We start from the raw sequence: 7,083 nt of genomic DNA on the forward strand, positions 1-7,083 counted from the left end.
AATCTGTGTTTGTGAATTAGAGAGTATGGAGATGGCATGACTGTTTCCTTCCACCAGCATTTAGTTTTGTGTGAAAGTAATGCTAGGGAATTGAATTTAATCAAGACTTTACTCCATGCAGATAAAATGTATCAAGTGAGGGCTACAGCACTGTGAGGGCGTACAGCACATGTTTGTTTGTTTGTTTTTGTTTTGTTTTATTTTTTTAAATCTGTTTATTTGAGTGGAAGAGGGGAGGATATGGAGGAAAGAGAGGCAGAGAGACTGGGGGTGAGGGGAGAGGGAGAGGGAGAGGGAAACTCAAACAGACTTCACACTGAGCTTGAAGCCTGAGCAGGGCTTGATCTCACTGCCCTGAAATCACGACCTGAGCCAAAACTAAGAGTCCGGTGCCAACCAGGTGCCCCATTGAGGGCATATTCTAATCAATTTTGTATTACTTCAGTATCCATTCTTCTGAGGTTCTTTCTACTTTTCTTCTTCACCTCTAATTATTAGCACAGCTTGAAGCTTGGTCCTGGAACTCTTCTATTCCCTGTTTTAATCCTGTCAATAAACAGTGTCTTCCAATTGCATGTTTGAAATACCATCACTGATGCATCTAAAGAAATTTAGTTGTCCCCATTCATTTCTTGCAAAAAAAATGTTTCTATTTAATTGTTACTCAAATTAATTGGCCTCTGAGCTCCTTGACAACTTAAACACTGAATTCTCTTCCATTCCATTTTAGCCACTCACTGTTACACTCTCACCCAGACCATGTCATTATTACCAATAACTGAAAAGTCAATATCCTAGTTTCAAGTATCCTATGATTTTAGTAAACACTTTAAAAATTTTATATTTATTTTAGATTTATAGAAGAATTTAAAAGATAGTACAGAGTTTTCAGATTATCTCAAACTCTGTTCCAACTTGATTAACATCTTCTATTAGGATGGCATATTTGTTACAATTAATAAGACAATATTTGCACATTATTAAATAAAGGCCATACATAATCTATATGTCTTAGGTCTTTTTGAAGATTGTATTTATTTATTTTTGAGAAGGAGAAAGAGAGCACAAGTAGGGGGAGGGGCAAATGGAGAGGGAGAGAGTCTCAAGCAGAGAGATCATGGCCTGAGCTAAAATGAGGAGTCTGATGCTTAACTGACTAAGCCATCCTGGCATCCCATATTTTTTTTTTTAATTTTTATTTATTTATGATAGTCACAGATTGAGAGAGAGAGGCAGAGACACAGGCAGAGGGAGAAGCAGGCTCCATGCACCGGGAGCCCGACGTGGGATTCGATCCCGGGTCTCCAGGATCGCGCCCTGGGCCAAAGGCAGGCGCCAAACCGCTGCGCCACCCAGGGATCCCCATCCCATATATTTTTAGTTTTTATCTAATACTTATTTTTTTTTTCTTCATGGACCCCATTCCACCTATGACCTTACATTTAGTAGTCATAGCTCGTTAGTTCTCTTATTTCTTGATTACTGCCTTTTCTCATTATCTCATCATATCTGCAGAAACAACTTCAACCTTAACAAGACCAAAACTCCATTGATTATACCAGCCTTTCTCTATTCCAACTGCTCTTTTATCTTTATTTCTGATCTGGATTAAACTTCATGGTAAATCATGACAATAACATCTTTTTTTATAACTTCAGTTCTCCTGCCGCCTTTATCCTTTGTTGACCAAACCACCACCCAATTATGTTTTCTTCCCTTAGCCTCCACTGAAACTGATTTTTGTTGAAATTGATCAATATGACAACTGACAGTGACTTTCATGTTGCTAAGTATAATGGTGAGTTTCTCATCACTCACCTTAGTTGGCATACTAAATTGATTCAGTTAACTACCTTCTTCCCTTTACAGCCTCTTCTTCAATTACTGTCTATTATCCTTAATGTTTTTAATTTCCTCCTATATCAGTAAACCTGATCTCAAACTACTGGGCATTTTTCTTATCTCTTACTTGGCCTGAAATGCCCCAGGGTTCAGCCTTTGGGCCATATCAATTCCTTATCCACTGCTGATTTTTTGCTGTGTTGTGGTTTCAAATAGCATCTAAAAACTGCTCCCAAGCCTATATGTTATCATAACAAAAATAAACAAATCTTAAATGAGTCATATTGTGTTATTGTATTTAAAATCACATATTTTTCTACCTCTCCCTAGGCAAAATCTAAAATTTTATCAGAAACCTTAATAAAACTTGACAGACTGATTGTCCATTTCTTCCCTGTCTTTATCTCTTACTAATTTTCTTTCTTTTTGTGTCCTTTTTGTGTCAGGACTTTGGCTTAGTGTTTCTCATGCTTGGAAACCTGTTCTCACAGGCATTTTTATAACATGTCCCCACTATAATAATGGCTTAAAATGACTGTGTTTTGCTGCCTTAAAATCAATTTCAGTATCCTCATTAACTTCCTAGTGATTTTTATTAGAGTAAGAAGTGAATCTTCTTAACCCAGAAATCTATGAAATCAAACCCTAGTTATGTTTTCTGCTAAAATGCATAATGTATACAATAGTGGAACAGGGAAGCATAACTGCATTGAATACTCCCATTAAGAAATGCCAAGGAGGGAATCCCACTGGGCCAATTTTGTGATGTCATCTTATACCGGGCCCCAAATTTTTGAGATTTCTCTATTATTGATTGATTCTGATCTTGATGTTGGTTTCATTAGGCCTCCTATTTCTCTTCTTGGTACAGAATATTTCTTTTATTTGGCCAATTCGATATGGCTCAGGAGCATCCAGGTTACTGCCTTTGACATAATCAGAGTATTTCCAGTAGTGTTCTGGATATAGATCTTCATCCACAGGCTCCTTTCGTGGGCATTTCACGGGACTGGAAAGCTTGATGTTGAACATGAAGACCTCGGGGAGGAGGTACACGCCATCACCCACTTGATACTGGATGCCTTTCTTGGTGGCTGAGCTGTATAGAACCTGGCTGTCCAGGTCTTCAAGCTGTTCCAGGACCCTTGGAATTTCTTTTTGCCTCATTTCAGCCAGACAGGCACAGCTTACACAGAACTTGTACTTGTTATTCTCCGTTGGCTGGGTTTTCGGAGGGGACTCAAATCTCGCATAGTCTTGATCATACCACAGCTGGTAGAAGTAGGTCTTTCCGTCGTCCTCTGTTATCAGAGCCTCAGGATCCATGCCTCCCTCCAAGGCCCAGTTTTCTGATGGAGCTTTATAGACGACCTTCACCTTGCTATGGATGTATGACAGCTGCATGTCCTCACATTCATCTACCAGGAAAAGCTCCAAGGGGTCTGATGTGGCTCCAGGGACTGTGTCTGTCCCAGCACAGAACCAGTGGGCATGAAAAATCTGCCCGTTGCTACTGTCTTCCCACAGTGCAGTGACCCTTGCTAGATACAGCGGTTTTGAAGAGTCATCTGGAATAACAGAGACACAGTCTCCCACTTCCAGGGTTTCTGAATCGATGCAAACCTTCTTATAGTAATCCTTCTTCCCATCAGTCTTAACAGCATCTCCAACCCAAGAGATCTGATTCTTGTTCTGTTTCTTTTTCTTCCCCTGGTGCATTTTTTTGGGTGAAGGCATCTCTGGAATATTGTCATCGACTTCTTCATCATCATCTGCCTCCTTCATGGCCATATTGGGGCACCTCCTCTCCTGGCAAGCCTGTTTGCTCCGTCCGCTACCACCAAACTTAACCATATCTTTACAGGCTTTACACTGTCCACATTCAGGCTGTTGACAAACCTCACAGACGCCACACCGCCGCCGTTTGAAGGCATTCTCCTTGTCTTCTTTGTCATCCTTTTCTATTTGCTCTGCGAAGAAAGTGTCAAAGATCTGGTACACCAGCTTGGTAGTGGTGGCTTTAGTGGGGCCTTTGTCCTTCTCTTTGGCAGAATGCCTGATGGTTTGACGTCTTTCAGCTCGCCTTTTTCCTAGGGTGACCCCAGCCAACTTGATCAGGTCTCTCATGCAGGGTGTCAGAAAAATGGGCTGCTCATCACTGTCCCCAACCTCATCATAACTCTCTACTTGTTCTACCACAAACTGGGCACGTCGAAGGAGAGAATCCTCTGTAAATCGATTCTGGTTGAGCACAGAAGGAGGAACGGTGGTCTCAATTTTATTGATCAAGTCTTCATAGGTTGAGTCTGGGTTGCTCTGCAGGAACTCAACCACAATCTTACTTATGTAGATCTTCTCCTGCATCACACTAAACAGCGGTGCATACTCTGGGTTGGGATCCATCAGGATGTATTCGACAAAAGAAGTGCTAAAGCCAATGAGCGCCTTTTCACCTCCATCAAAGCCAGTTATCCACCATTCATTTATGGGGCCAAGATTTTTGCCATTAACACCACCTTCAAGAGATGGGTCATCATCATATATTGGTTTTGCATAACCGGAAAAGAAGAGTTCAACATTCTTTTCAATGAGGCCGGTGTCGATCGGGCACAGGTGACCACGCTTACAGTACACACCAAAGCAGGTCAGTTTGTGTTGGGGAAGAGCCTCATAACTCTCAAAGCCAGACTCATTAGCATCGAAGATGGAGAGTTTCTCATTTGTCAACAACTGTGGCTCATCCGCTATGTCAGGAGGATGCTGTTCATACTTTAGTTTGGCATCATCCAGGTACTGTCCACACTGCACACACCGTAGAGGATGGGTCTTGGAGGACACTACTGTTTTGGTTCGAGCCGTTTTTTTCTCATTTGGTTCTTTGGATGTAGTTTTGTGCCTCTTCTCTTCCTTTTCATCCTCATCTTTTTCCTCAGAAACTTCTGGTTTTACTTTTTCAGGTTCTTTCTCTTCAGGTCTCCACTTGGCAGCTAGATCTTTGGGTTGACTTCTGGGTCTCTTTTCGTCCTTCTCATCTCCATCCATTTCACCCTGCAGTCCAGTTCTTCCTTCTCTGTCTGGCTCCTCCTTAGACTTTGGTTTAGACGTTGGTTCTTTGGCTTGACTCCTGAGCCTCTTTTCTTCTTTTTCCTCTCTTTCTTCCTCTTCGTCCATGTGTGTTCCAGGTTGTACTTTCTCCGGTTCTTCTGCAGGGAGAGCTCTGGCACCTTGTTCTCTGGATGTAACTCTCCGTCTCTTTTCCTCCTGGTCATTTTCTTCTTCAAGAGAGTCATCCGATTTTGCTTTGTCAGGCTCTTCCTCAGGCTTCCATTTGGCAGGGCCCCTTGCGAAATGAGATAGGATGGTGGTCTGCCTGGTAGTTTGCCTTGTAATCCTGGGGCTAGATAAAGAAGCTTCAGACTTTGTCTCTCCATCAGAGACATGGGCCAGTTTTTTTTTTTTTCAGTTCTACTATTATTTATTTTTTAAAATATTTTTGAAAAAATATAATTTTTTTTACAATATTTTCAACTTAAACACTATTCACACTGAACACGTATGGCAGCTTAACCTACTCAAGTATGAAGTTTAAGAAGCCAAAACTGTTCTAGCTTTGTTAAAAGAAAAGTTGTGCTGTAGACTATTGTAGTGATGGTTAACAAAGCAAGGAAAAGCACCACTCAAAGCATATTACCATTACTTTGTTCAGTTGGATTGTGGTGGGTCAAATGTTACACTTCACAAAGGCATAGCTATGATGCAATGACTGCTTAGAAGATGCAATTCTCAAATTACATACTTCCTCAGTTGTAACACTAGAAGAATTCACTATGTCTTACGTGATTATATACCATTGAAGCCAGGACTAGTTCTCATCTCATTACTACCTTATAACCTCAGTAACCAGACATACTTGTCTATACCGAATTATTATCTGGCTCTGGATCCAGCTCTGGCTTCAGCTTCAGCTTCACCTCCGGCTCCAGCTCGGGCTCAGGGTCAGGCTCAGGCTCAAGGACCCCTCTCAGAGGCCTGTGGGGTTGCTATTAATTATATAGCATCTTTTGAGCTGAACGTCAGTGATGGTTATTTATCTATGGTCTGTTACTTCGATGAAGACCCGGATACACCTGTTTATGTCCCCTTTTTCCAAGACCAAGCTGAGGTGAAGAAAGGACATGCAGGGCAGTTCATAAGATACCTGAAGGAGCATAAGAGTAAAGTCTGCCTTCCAGTGGTTAAGAGGCTTGACAAAGAGTGCTGGGGAACGAACGCGCAAGCTATAGTGATGGCTCTGGAGTTGGAAAACGAGTTACACAAGCTCCTGCAAGACCTGCAGAACTTGGCTTCTCAGAAGAATGAAACTGGTCTCTTAGAATTCCTGAAAAGGTTCATGGGTAAACAGAAGAGGAACATAAAATATCTGGAATACCAGCATAGCTATCAGAAGGAATTAGAAAGGCTGACTTCGAAGGAAGGCATCTCGGAACAGTTTGGTGAAGCATCAGGCAGACAGGCTTAACATCCGAAGGCAACACAGCAAGTCTTCATCGTAGTAGTTCCCAAAAGCAGCTACTTAAAAAATCTGGATCTCTATTTGACAGAAGACTGCTTTACTTTTAATAGTATCCCAATATTCATTGTCGTACATGGAAATAAATTGGTTTTGCATTACAAAAAAAAAAAAACTGGCCTCTTCATGGAGAAGCAAGAATTTTTTAATAGCCTCCATGTCTTTTAATGCAGGCTGGTAGAGTTTAGGTTGATTTAACTTCATAGAAACTTTGAGGTAACCTCTTCATTGTACTCTGTTTCATTTACGTGACAAAAATTAAACCCACAATTTATTCTGTCTCTCTAGATTTAAGTAAAACTTTGACAACATAAAGGCTTCATGGGACAATGTCTGTAGTCTTCTAGGACACATTAGTCCAATGAAAGAGTATCTATTAGTCTTAATGACCAGGGCCTTGCTGTGATTTCTGTCCTAAGACTCTGGGGGGGGAATCCCTGGGTGGCTCAGCGGTTTAGTGCCTGCCTTCGGCCCAGGGCATGATCCTGAAGTCTTGGGATCAAGCCCCACCTCGGGCTCCCTTCATGGAGCCTGCTTCGTGTCTCTGCTTCTCTCTCTCTCTCTTGCTCTTGCTGTCTCTCTCGCTCTCGCTCTTTGTGTCTCTCATGGATAAATAAAATCTTAAAAAAAAAAAAAAAACGACTATGAAGTAAGGGCAAACACTAAATTCA

The 7,083-nt window shown here is 41.5% G+C and overlaps 1 pseudogene; it reads right to left on the reverse strand.

Annotated features, from left to right (window-relative positions):
* Positions 1–2,649: 2,649 nt before the first annotated feature.
* LOC112932858 (DNA (cytosine-5)-methyltransferase 1 pseudogene) lies at positions 2,650–5,271 on the reverse strand (annotated as a pseudogene).
* Positions 5,272–7,083: the final 1,812 nt, after the last annotated feature.

The sequence above is a fragment of the Vulpes vulpes genome, chromosome 7 (genome assembly GCF_048418805.1).
Source record: "Vulpes vulpes isolate BD-2025 chromosome 7, VulVul3, whole genome shotgun sequence".
Lineage (NCBI taxonomy): Eukaryota > Metazoa > Chordata > Mammalia > Carnivora > Canidae > Vulpes > Vulpes vulpes.